Raw genomic sequence first — 13,243 nt, 5'->3', positions numbered from 1 at the left:
AAAAGTTTTGAAGATTCAAGTATTTCTGAGAAAATCAAATCTCCTCCTGTTATTTGAGGAGAGCACCCTAAAGCCTATAGCAAAATTTAGGAAAATACTATATATGTAAATTGAGCAGTTCCACAGGGTGTTTTCTGGTACTATTTAATTTAATAATGTAGAAATAGCCTTAATAGGTTGATTGGCTGGGCCTGAACTTTTCAAAGGTTTTGATCTGACATAACTCTATACACCTAACATGCAACTACACATAGGTTTAGTGAATTCAGGTGAAGTACGTGAGGTAAATGAAGATACAGAGGACAAAAATACACTTTCATTATACAGACAGTAGGAGACAGTGCCTACCAAGGTATACATCAGATGAAGAAAAATAAAAGCAAATGCTATTCCTTTTGCATGTGAAACTCAACATCTCTGACATCAAGTCATTTGAATGGTAAAATGAGACATTTTTGAAAAATATTGTGGGCTTCTTATGAGACAATGCCAATTTTCTTCTGCTTATATTTATTTTTTATATACTTTGAGAGCTTAAGTTCAGCTTTTCTATCTTCAAGCATCTCAATACTCACCTCCTCAGAAGGCTTTTTTTTTTAATGGATAGTGTTCTGAAGCACAGTTATGTGAATTATACACAATTTCTGAAGCTAGTGAATGGGTCCCACTGAACTGCCAAAGCTTTGGAAATACATCTTTAAAATGTCAATTTTCAAAAAGTATAATTATACTGATATGAATTACTACATAATGACACAATTCTATGAAAAAAAAAAGAGAATAATGAAACAAGTGGTGAGGACATATTTGTTTCTATCTATGAGAATCACATTGAAATTAAATATGATATCCTACCTTTACTAAGCTATATGTCATCTACCTCAAGGCAAAATAAAGTAATAAAATATGTAATAATCTTTTAAACAGATCGTAAGAGAGAAAAGTTTCCTATTAGCAACATGGGCTGACTTAATTTGCCAAAAGTATTTGAAATACAGTGTTATGGTATTTTGGACTTTACTCTTTGAAATGTCCTCAAGAATTTGTCATCTTCAGTTTCAACCTGATGAAAGGAGATTAATGTCTGAGTAAAGTACATAGAAGAGGACGTCATAGCACTGAATGAATGAAGCTGCAGTACATTTCCTCTGATCATCCAAAGGTTTCAGACATCTCTCACAGTCTTCAGATAGTCATAGCTCTACTCTTGCATTGTTGGTGTATAATATCAGTATCATTGTATGCTCCTTTACCTTTGAAAAGGGAAATCACATATATTCTCACCCACAAAATGCATTATGACTTTATGTTTTTTGTTGTTGTTGTTCTGGTTTGGTTTTGTGTGTTTATTTATTTATTTATTTGGTTGGTTTGTTTTCTTTTCCCCCGCTTGACAGGAGTAGCGAAACACCATTTGGTGTTAATCTCCACTCTGATTGATAAACTAATGCAGCTTCTAGACAAACCTATTAAAATGAATACTTCAGCAATACAAACAAACCAACACAGGGTAACCTGACACAATATAATGCACACACCAGTGTTCCAAATGTGGGTGTTTGGTTTTTTGTATTAAATGAATGAAAGATATATGTTCCTTGACCTAAAGTGAATTAGAATTTTATTAAAATCTTAGAGTCAAACTCCCCTTCTAGAGCTACCAGAATCACTCAAGAGTGATTGAACAGATTACAACAGAAACAGTATCTGGCCTTAAGGAAAGCCTTACGGCCCTATGGTTCAGCAAGATGCTGGACAGGGAAATGATAATTTATTTCTAATCCTGCTTCTGCAACTATTGTTGAAAGGGTAGAATCAATTACTAGATTACAGAATTTTGCAATTAAAATAGAAAACTCATGCTTTATAAATGTGCAATTTCCATCTCTATTTATTGTTATTTTTTTCTCTCAGTCATAGTAAAAACTTCTTCTAAATCTTCTGTATTAATTTGATGTACCAAAAAGTAATTTTACACTAATAAGAGTAATTTTGGGACAAATATTGCAGTTGTCATTCTGAAGGGCTAACAATGAATTAATAAACTCTGCCTGTCAAAATCTTGAGCTTTGAAGGTAATGGAACACAAAATAACTTTTCATTATTTTTAAAGTATGGGGTTTTTTGGTATTTACTTGTTTGTGTTTTATCTTTTTGTTTCTAAGCTGTCAAGACAGACAAACAACGTCATATTTTCAAAACAGTAAAAAAGGTACAACTGATTTATTTAGTAAATATTTTTAAAATATTTCTAATATATACTGAAAGTGGAAAAAAGTAAACAGGCTTTTAAAAAGAGTGCTCTCAAGAAAATACAAAGGAGAGAAAAATGGCATTGTATTTTAAAAAAATTGCATGAATATAGTGAAGGATTAGCTAATGAGTTCATTTTAGAAATACTATGTATATGTATGTATAAAAATATATATTGTTCTTTAAAATCCAGTTTAAGTATCAGCTACACTAACTAGCTAGGTTACTTTTTTCCTTTATTTTGCTTCCCAAGGAAATATATTTTTGTTTTATTTTTCTGGAACACAATATTTAACACTTTCACTAAATACACAGAACATTGGGTTTTTGTCAGGATTTCATAGATATGATGCATCTATTTCATGTCGCCTGAGAAGATAATACTTGAACGCCACAGCCTGAATCAATCTATAGACACATATTTATTTATTTAATTTTGACATATGCATAAGTCTAATTGACTCCTATGAAACTGAAATATGTGGTTCATGTTAAGCATGTTATTAAGTGTTTTTCTGAATGGTCTCACAAAGAGGAACATCTTTGCTCAAAATCTTGCTTATTATAGATATGTCTTAGCGAACTATGCCATCAGGTGATTTTGATGACTTTAAAATTTCAAATGTTGATATGAAGTCTGAGGACATCAGAGTAAGCTTTGCTTTCTTTTCTATACTGTTCCTGGAGTCTAGCCCAGAATTCTTCAAAGGGCATGTATTTGGCCTGAAAAATATTCACATCTTGAAAGTCACCAAGGAATAGCATTGGGAAAAAAGGCAAAGTACACGGTACGCAAGTATATAGCATGCTGGAATACAAAATCCTTAAACAGATACAATGCTGTCTGCTAGAAAACGAAATGGGCTTTGGATCATTCACTGAACTTGAGGGCAGAAGCCTTGTAGTCATTTAACTAAACTCTCACTGTGCTTCAGCCAGGGATCTGTCATTCGTGCTGCCTGAGAGGAACAAGGACTGGAGCACAAAGTCCCCCAAAGTCCCTGAACATCATCTGGAAGAGTGTTAGTTGATAAAGGACAAAAACATTTCTGGAAGCATTTTGAAATGGTGTTTAAAACGTTCATCCCTGTCTGCTTTATTAAAAGAGAAATAGATATTTTATAGAACGTATGCTGAGAATGGAACCATAAAAGCCAGACAGTAAATTGAGCACTGCTTGATTGAGCATTCCTAGCCAAGAGGAAACACTAAGGAAAAGGGTACTGTGGCTAATCAGACTCTGTTATTACAGTGCACGCCTCTGAACTTAAAAGAAGCATCCTCCTGGAATGAGAAGGTAAAGCTCCACAATCCTACAAGGCCATGGGCTTTGTTTCTCCTAAGACAAAACGCCATAGCACTTATTCAGGAGGTCAAAATCTGCTGACAATTTTCCTCTTGTGTGAAAGAAATTGAGTACAAGAAGTTGTAAAATACCCACTAGTGTATGTTTCTTTACTTTTTGTCATACTTGAAGAATACTAACCTGAATAAATTGTCAAAATTTATTTGGAGAAGGAAAAAAAAAGGCAGATAACTGTTTAGTATAACTTACTATACAGGGTAATTACTAGAGAAATAATAAATCAAAGTTCAAGTTAGCCTTATAAACCAGGAAATTTGATACTACATTTATGTCTTAAGCCATAGCTTAGTGCAATGAAGGTTGACAGTGCTACAACTTTCTGTATTTTGCAAACAATGATTAAATTACTGTTGTGAGTTATCTGGAGAAACTGTAAATTATTAAAAGGATGCAGATAAACAATTATAGCATTACAATTCTTTCTTCTTTTTGGAGGGGAGGGGGGAAGGACAGAAATTCATGACGTCTGTTCCTTGGTTTGTGTATGACATTGCATAAAGACTTCTTTTTTGGTGAATAAGTATTTTATAAAAAATATTTAGGCCAGTCTGTAAACATAATATTGCAGTAACATAGAGTAATGAAACAGACATAATCTGTTTAAAGTGAGACTTCACAAAAAAAAGTAAGGGAGTCAAACTATAAATCATCATTTTTTGGTAATAGTGCAAGGCTGTTGGTTCATAGGTTCACAGTTCAGAATATTTTCTCTATTTTTTACAATGTTATATATTTACTTCTGCAGAAAAAAACAAACATTATCTTATGGAAGAACAAAGGCCTTGCAAAGAGTAGTATAAAATCATGATATTTATATCATAGTCCTTCCAAAACTTTTGTTTCATGATGATTTTAAAAATTCATTTAAAATTTCATTTTTACTTTTTACTCAGTGAATGTATCTCTTGCTTTAAAAAATATAATAATACTAAGAAGATGAATAGATTTTGAAAATGGTTGAACTTCAGTCTAAATATTTGGTCAATTAAGATAAGTGTTTAGTTTCCTAAGTGTTGAACTAAATATTAGTTGATAATACTGTACCTTTTAGTTTTTCAAGAACTGGAACAATAGAAAATTGTAGTTTAGAAAGAGTGGAAAAAAATACTCTACTCTCCCAAATAAATTTGATGTAAACTCTACTGGCAAATTATAGGCGTATTCCAGTATCTAGGAAAACAAGGATCTATGAATATTTAAATAGTTGCAAATTAGTTATTCCTGTAAAGGACATTTATAAACACTTGTAGAGTGACTGCAGTGGCCAGGAATGCCACCTATTCTTTTTTTTTTTTAACTACAAAAATATATGGCTAAAAACTTACTTTTTTCTTAACATTTAGAACCCAAGTAGAAGAGGGACAATAAAAAAGGAGATGAGCAATGCACATCAATAACATATTGTAAAATTACTTTAAAACTCATTTAATATATATTTCCTTATTAACAATTTCCCAGCTAGGGTAGAAAAATTTAACTCTTTTGAGGTAAAGGACAAATGAAAAAAAAAAAAGGAAAAAAATTAAAAGTTCTGAGAAAGGTATGACATTTCTTCTTCTGGGACAAATTACTTAATTGGGAATCTGTTTTGTGGGAACATAAAACTTTCAGTGAGCACTCAAATACCAAACCACAGTCTGCTGATATATTTTAGTAGCACATCTGAAATATTTGCAATTTGACAAAGCAGAATGTCTTTTTTTGTAACCCCTTGTTTTAACTTCCTTCAAGATATTAACTTTTGAAATCTTACACAGCTCTCTACTGTTATGAAACTTAAGGTCTTTTTCTCCTTGAATATTATCCTTTGAGGGTTGATGGCTATCCTCATTCCTACTGTTCTTTAGCCAAGCTTAATCTGGGCTGTTAGGTGACTGTCCACACTCAGTGGGAATCCATTGTGTTATTCTTCTACCCTGCTAACAGTGCTGTTCTCCTGAATATATTGTAAAAGATATTCTGCTATCCAGTACTGCCTATTCTGCCCTCTGGTAACAACTCTCCTCCCTCACTATTCACAAAAAAGACTCAGTGTGTCACCATTCCAGTTTTAATCGGTATTCTGTTCTATCTCTCTGCTCCAAATTATTTCATTTCATTCCCGTTATCCCTGTCATGTCTACTTTTTATCTTGAACTGCTCTGCTGCGCTCTCATGTTCACAGTTCATTTCCCTTTGACTCAGCATGGAATAAGGTTCCACCCGTCGTCCAGTAGTGAGCTGGGATTACAGCATGAGACTGACATTTCTCTGCTAGTGTGCCATTGAAGTGTATGTCCAGATACTTTTATGGTGGACCATATATTGGATCATATTAAAACCACATCTATCTTCCAAAAGGTCCCTGCTTTGGGGTTTTGGTTTAGTTTGTGGGGTTTTTTACTTCCTGTGGAAGTCTTCATTTCTTATAAGTTTTTCTTATTTAAAAACAGTCATCAGGACAAGTTTGTAATACATTGTGTATATAAAGACTGATCTGAGTTACATGGTCTAAGTTCTACATTTGTTTGAAAAACATCACAAAAATATCTGGCACACTTGGAGTGGGCTCTGCACACTATACTGTTTAGGTAGCTCTTTTTCCATTGATAACAGTTAAAGTACTTCATCTTTCAAGATACAATTCAAAAAGAATGAAACTCCAAGCAAACATTTGTTTATTTTTTGTTTGCACGACAGTTACACATAATAGCATGTCCTGAAACCTCAACAATTAAAGAACTGGTATGGGGAATGCTTTGGTTGAGAAAGGGTAGCATCATCAACATGGCCACTGTAAACACCACTTTAAAAAAAGTAAGATTTTTATCTTGAACTTCCTGGAAAGATAGGGGTTGAAGCAAAAGAAGAGAATGAGATGAACAGAGAGACACCAAAAAGAATGGTTATAAAATAGACATGACAGATGTGCTTTTTAGAGCATGTCCCTATTATCAGGTTGGTTATTTTCATCAGAGTTTATGGACACCTGAAATGGAGTTTCCAGGAGGGAACATTACCTAGACACACCACCATGCTCAGAAGGCTACTGGGCATTTGGATCAGAGCTAGTTCATGTTTTGCCAACTTAGAACTCAGTCAGGCTGAGCTCAGCTGAGGTGCATGACCATATAGTTATGACTATGAGTGATTTAGATGAACCAGCCTTATCAGCCAGGCAGTTTATGGGCTAGTTAATTGTATGTTTTTATTGAAAGTGCATTTTTATCTCAGTAGTTACTGTTAAGCTTTCAAAACATTCTAAAATGGCTACCTTCATGTGTAGAAATTTAGCAAATTAATAAATATCACTATCTTCGGGAATCTGGCAGACAATAGTAATGCATTATCTGTATGGTTTCATCCTAAAATTATCCTCCCTCATTTGCTTTGATATGAAAATACCTTGGGTTATGTGTGCTGCATCTTCCTTAGGGCTTAAATGTGAATGTTATATTCAGATAAAAGGAAGTAATAAGTGAAGTTTAAATGATTATTTTCTTATCATATATTAAACTGATGTGAATGCTTTCTTTTTTTTCTCCCAAAAAATAACTATTATCACTGTTTTTTTCACTCCAAAGATATTGTATGTCCTCTGTTCTCATTATTTCATATCTTATTTTTTGTTAAGAAAATATTTGCATACATACTCAGGAAAAGTATTCAGTCTAAATGCATAAAGGTCCCTGGTTGCCTAACTTAATCTATTGAATTACCACAGCATTGGGCAGACCTGTTAGAGTTATGACTTCAGATGGGGATATTTACATTTGTAAGTCAGTATATGAAATGTATTGGAAGCATAGCAGTGGTAAATTCAGAGAGAACACATTAGCCACTAGTGATTAGAAGTGAGTAGGTCATCATGCACTGGGGTTGTGGTCGCCTCAGGCTTTTAAGGTCAGAAGAATCATACTGGTCCTCTTACTGAGATGTTATGTTAACACTGTTGTATAGTTATGTTTGGAATTTCAGTAAGAAGAAATGTGGATTACATTAGGATTCTGGGGTTTTTGGGGGGAGGGAACTTAGCTTTTTATTTAGCTATTCATGACTAACACAGCATTAAAAATCCGAAACTTATTTCAAGTTGGAATTTTCTAATTCCTAGTAATTGGATTTTGTTATGCTTTTGTATATCAAATTAAATAGCTCAATTATAGAATAGAATCCCATGGGACTGTGATGAAGTTGCTTCTAAATCTTCTTTGCAACAAACTACACAGTGATTTCCTTATATTCTTATTAAGAAGTGAACTAATCAGACCACAAAATACTCTAGAGACAGTTTTCAGATACTTATTAAACATTTTATTAACCCTTTTGTAACATTACTTTTGATCTCTTCTGCTTCCTCTCTCCTGTACTTTACAGTGTCACAAGTAGAAAAGGTCCTAACTTTCTGATAAAGGGCTGGAGAACATTTTAATTTTTATATTATGTGAATATATGCAAACTGATATTCTGTCTTCAGGACTAAATTTCAGTTACACAGCAAATTGAATTACAAAAATCTTGCCTCAGTGACCCTGGTAGTTCATTATGTTTTTGAATGCCTAACTGCATCCACTTTTCAAGTACTTGTCAACGTCATGTAGGTAGATATTACCTTCATCACTTAATATTGTCCAATTTTTTTACTTTTTAAAAATCTCATTTTCATATAGAAAGATATAGTCCTAGAGTCAAGTATACAATGATACCTCTTCCCACCAAAATTTTCAGCCTATAACTTCTGCTGTAGTAACACAGCAACTTATCACTTCTTTTCCAGTTTTGTGCCGAATGGTAGCTGGAAAGTCAGGAGAAATGAGAATAAAGGATTTTGGAAAGTGTCCTTTGATTTCTGATCCTCTGAAATTTCTTTCTAAGCATTACTCTCATGTGTTTTGGCCAAATAACAGAGAAATAGGAACAAAATTTTTCTCAACTGAGTTCAAAGGGAAGTCTGATTTTATGGGATTTCTATAAAGGAAATAGAAATACTATAGCATAACTCAGATCATCAGTCCAAAAATGTCTCTGATAGAAATAAGCCCTTTCCCAGGCTTTAAAGTCTTGCAATCAAGCTTTAATCTGGGAATATTCTTCGAAGGGAGAAAATTGAAAGAATATTTAATACTCCCTTCTCAGATACGCTAAACTCTTTTATTTCCTTGCTGGATTAGCCTAACTAGCCAATTTTGTTTTTCCTTTTTTCCCTTCCCCATAGCTAGAAAGGTCCTCAGGTGTACTGCATTTCATCTTGTTCTGTATTTATATCTCTGAAACTCAGAAGAAAAAAAAGTACAACCTTCCTTTACACACATACGGGGAAAAAAAAAGTAGTCATATATAGAGTTTAGGTTGAATAATTTGTATTCCTCTTAAATATAGAGCAGATTTTATTATGCCTTGAAACTCTTTTTTACACATTTGACTTTCATTGAATGTAATGTAATCATATTTTGACAGTGAAATATATTAAAAGGTACTTTAATATTTAAATTCTGCTTTTTTTTAATTAACAATTTTCTCATCCAGAAAATTACACAAAACCTAGGATGGATTTATTTATGTGTAGGGTTATCTGAATTATTTAACGTGAATTAAAATAGTTTTCTTTACCTAGCGTACATATTTAGTTACAAAATTCATTCCCTTAGTGACAAGGCTAACAGCTTCAATAAGAGTATAAATCAGTGATGAGGAAAAAAATATCAGATTCTGGTAGGCCATTTACTCCTTCACTCACCAATGAATGTTTTGGATGTTTTATATTCTCAAGCATAGCTACAGGCATAGCTACATTTCTTTGTTTGTATTTCTGTCGTTATTCCTTGCTACACCTCTCTGAAACCCTTATGCTCTGTTTCAACCTACTTTATATTTTCTTTATTTTTTTGCATGAGATTCTCATCCTTCTGCTTTTCATTCTTCAGGTAAGTAGAATAACACAGTGGTAAGGTGTCATTTCAGCCCAGGAAGGATAGAGAGAAATCTGACTTTAATAATTTTCAGTATGATGAAAGGCACAGGCCTGTGTATATGGCTGTATCTGGTTTTCATGGTAAGTTTTTGGTAGTGGGACTGATGTAGGAGTGGCTTCTGTGAGAAGCTTCTGGAAGCTTCCCCTGAGTCTGACAGAGCCAATGCCAGATGACTGAGATGGACTCTCCACTTGCCAAGGATGAGCCCATCAGCGATGGTGGTAGAACCTCTGGGATGACTTATTTAAAAAGGGGAAAAAAACTTGTGCAACAGCAAATGCAGCTGGAGAGAGGAGTGGGATTATGTGAGGGAAGCAGCTCTGCAGACACAAAGGTCAGTGAGGAAGGAGGGGCAGAAAGTGCTACAGGTGCAGGAGCAGAGATTCCCCTACAGCCTGTGGTGAAGATGATGGGGAGGCAGCTGTGCCCACCAGCCCACAGAAGTACACAGTGGAGCAGAGATACACCTACAGTCCCTGGAGGAGCCCTTGCCAAAGCTGGTGGATGCACCCTAACATGGCTGTGAATGCATGGGAAGCCTGTGCTGGAGCAGAGTACTGGCAGGACTTGTGGACCCATAGAGAGAGGAGTCCATGCTAGAGTAGGTTTGCTGGCAGGATTTGTGACCCTGTGGAAGGAATGCATGTTAGAGCAGTCTATTCCTGAAGTGCTGCACATCAGCACTTCGTGAAGAACTGCAGTACGTAGGAAGGAATGGAGAAATTCATGGAGAACTGTCTGCCATGGGAGGGACCCCACACTGGAGCAGGGAGAGAATGTGAGGAGTCCTCCTTCTTGGAAGGAGCAGCAGAAACAACATGTGAGGAACTGACAACCACCTACATTTCCCGTCCGCATGAGCTGCTGTGGGGGAGGAGATAGAGCAAATTGAGAGTGAAGTTGATCCCAGGAAGAAGGGAGAGATGTGGGGAAGATGTTTTATGATTTGTTTTTATTTTTCATTACCCTACTCCAATTTGATTGGTAATATATTAATTTAATTTCCTCGAGTCTGTTTTGCCCATGATGGCAATTGGTAAATGATCTGTCCCTGTCCTTATCTTGACCCATGAGCCTTTCATTGCATTTTAATTCTCCTGTCCAGATGAGGAGAGAACGTGATTGAGCAGTCTTGTGGACAATTGGTGTCCAGACAAGGTCAAGTCCACCACAACAACCTTTAAAAATTAAATGCTTCCTATTTTCTTAGCTGTTTACAGTTCACTTCTACACCCAGATCACCTTCACTGCATTCAAACTTCTGGCTAGCCAGACTACCACAATTCCAGTACTACATTGCTATATACTCTTGGAGTTATGCTGGCATAAAACTAAAGTTACAGGGTGGGGACACAGCTAACACAGCTGTCGATAAATTTAAAATTTAAGGAAGGAAAGAGAAAAAAAAAAGAAAAATAAAAAATTAGGGAAAAAAAGAAGTAGTAAAGGCATAATCTTATATTTACCAAAACATTTTTGGTTTTTTGCTTATTACTAGATATTAGATTTAAGGAAATTAACATACCCAGGATTTGAATTTTAAGTCATTATGTAACAAATGTAGCTCACAGTTGCATGTATGCACATCTATAGTCTTCTGTCTGGTCTAAGGAGGATTTGAAGCAGTTATCATAGAACCATAGAAATTCTCAAGTTGGAAGGGACCCATAAGGACCATCAAGGTCAATCACCTGCTCCTTGCAGGACTTCCTAAAACTAAACCATATGACTAAGTGCATCAAGATGTTCCTGGAACTCTGTCAAGTGTAGTGCTGTGACCACTTTGCTGGGGACCCTGTTCCAATAACTAACTACCCTCTCAGTGAAGAACCTTTTTGTAATGTCCAGTCTGAACTTGCCCTGATGCAGCTTCATCCCATTTCCTCATGTCCTATTGCTGGTCACCAGAGAGAGGAGATCAGCAGCACCCGCCTTATTGCTCTTCTTAAGGAAGTCAAAGACCATGATGAGCTCATGCCTCAGCCTTATCTTATGACTGATTCACAAGAGGATTCAGTTCATGCCATAATTCTGGAAGCAAATAAGCAATTTCAGAAATATTTGAATCCAAGTTGAAAATCATGACACTAACTTTCACAGGGAATTCTGCCAGAAACACAGGCATCTACTTATGGGTTTCCCTTTCCCCATCCTCGCCGTGGGGGAGCCCAGCTCTAGTTCCTTCTCCGTCTGAAGAACCATTTCCGACGTCTTGTGGGACGGGGAAGGGGAACTCCATACACAGGGTTTTTCAGGCCCCGAGCCTGGAGGGGAGAGGTGCCCTCCCCTCCCCCCAGCACCCACGTGGCTCCATGGCAGGCACAGAGACAGCACACCGGCGTGGAGAGGAGGCAAGAGAGAGTTTATTGTTGGGAAGGGGTTTATAAGGCTTTTAGGAGGGTCAAAGGGGAACCAATCACAAGTTCAGGGTCACACAGAAAAAACCATCAGGTAAAGGGTCAACAGCCAATAGGAAGGGGTTTAACAAAGGACCAATGGGACACCTCGGGACACCTTTCCCAGGACACTCCTGCATGGGAGATAACAGTTGCTGTGGGGGGTATTGGGAAGAAGAAACACGTGTTTGCAAAGGGACCCCAAAGAGCCATTTTAAGACATGTTTAAACAGGTTTCTCATCAGGTATAGTGCTACATCCCAACCTTATTTTTTCCCTAAAGATGAATATGTCTTTTATTGATATATGGATTTTAAATTTACCTCATTCTCTTACTGTCTGAGGGTGTCCCTATAAAACAGAATTTAAAAATGGTTTTATTGATGAAACAAGTTTTTCACTGGCACAAACTTTCAATTTACTGCAGAACCAAACAAACTACTTATTGCTGTTAATTTTAGTTTCATTAGAGTCCAAATGGTTGTTTTCTTCTGTTTCTCGGAGGCAGTCTCGGCGTCCGGAGGGGCTGCGACGGTGGCTGCTGCGGCCGCATGGCGGGACGGGGGGTTGCTGTGTGCAGCAGCAGGGTGCAGGCGGGATCGGCGGGGCCGGGGCCGTCAGCAGCGCCGGGGTCTCGGCGGGGCGGCGGCGGCACCGCGGGTGTCCGGTCCGATCTGTTGCGGGGCAGGGTGCGCCCCGGGCGGCTCGGCGGGAGCTGCAGCAGCGAGGCAGGAGCGGGGCCGGCTGATGTCGGGGCTTCCCCGGAGCCGCGGCGCGGCGGGGCCGGCCTGGGGCCGGGCGGCGCGAGCGGCACGGCGGGCGGCGCGGGGCCGCGCAGGGGGATTGCTGCGGAGCTGTTTCGAGCAGCTTTAACCCTTTTTTCGCCATGCTGGCGTGGTAACTATCTTTCAGGTTAGCAAGCAGTCTTATTAGATGACTTGCAGATGGAATTACATATGTTCTTTAAGCTTGCTTTTTCTCTCTTAAAGAGGCATGCACACTTCTTGTAGTTACAGGTTTACAGGGGGAGAGGTTTAGGGAGTATGCCGAAGTTTCCTTAAAAGGGGATATGCCGGGCCTGCTCCTACCTGAATGTCCTCAGGAAGGTTGAAGATACTCAGATCAGACTCCTCTCTTGTGGTGATGCAAGCCTGATAATATCTTTTGCCGCTTAGACCCGGTTCGCCGTTGACACAGACGTCGCCCCAGCCTGTGCTTAGGATTGCTTTTATCTTCACAGAAGAGTTCAAACAATCGTGGCCTCACCACGTGGCCCA

The sequence above is a fragment of the Pipra filicauda genome, unplaced genomic scaffold, assembly GCF_003945595.2.
Source record: "Pipra filicauda isolate LSUMZ 115617 unplaced genomic scaffold, ASM394559v2 scaffold497_size843975_pilon, whole genome shotgun sequence".
Lineage (NCBI taxonomy): Eukaryota > Metazoa > Chordata > Aves > Passeriformes > Pipridae > Pipra > Pipra filicauda.
The sequence above is the reverse complement of the archived record's forward strand: the minus strand, read 5'-3'. Positions refer to the sequence as shown.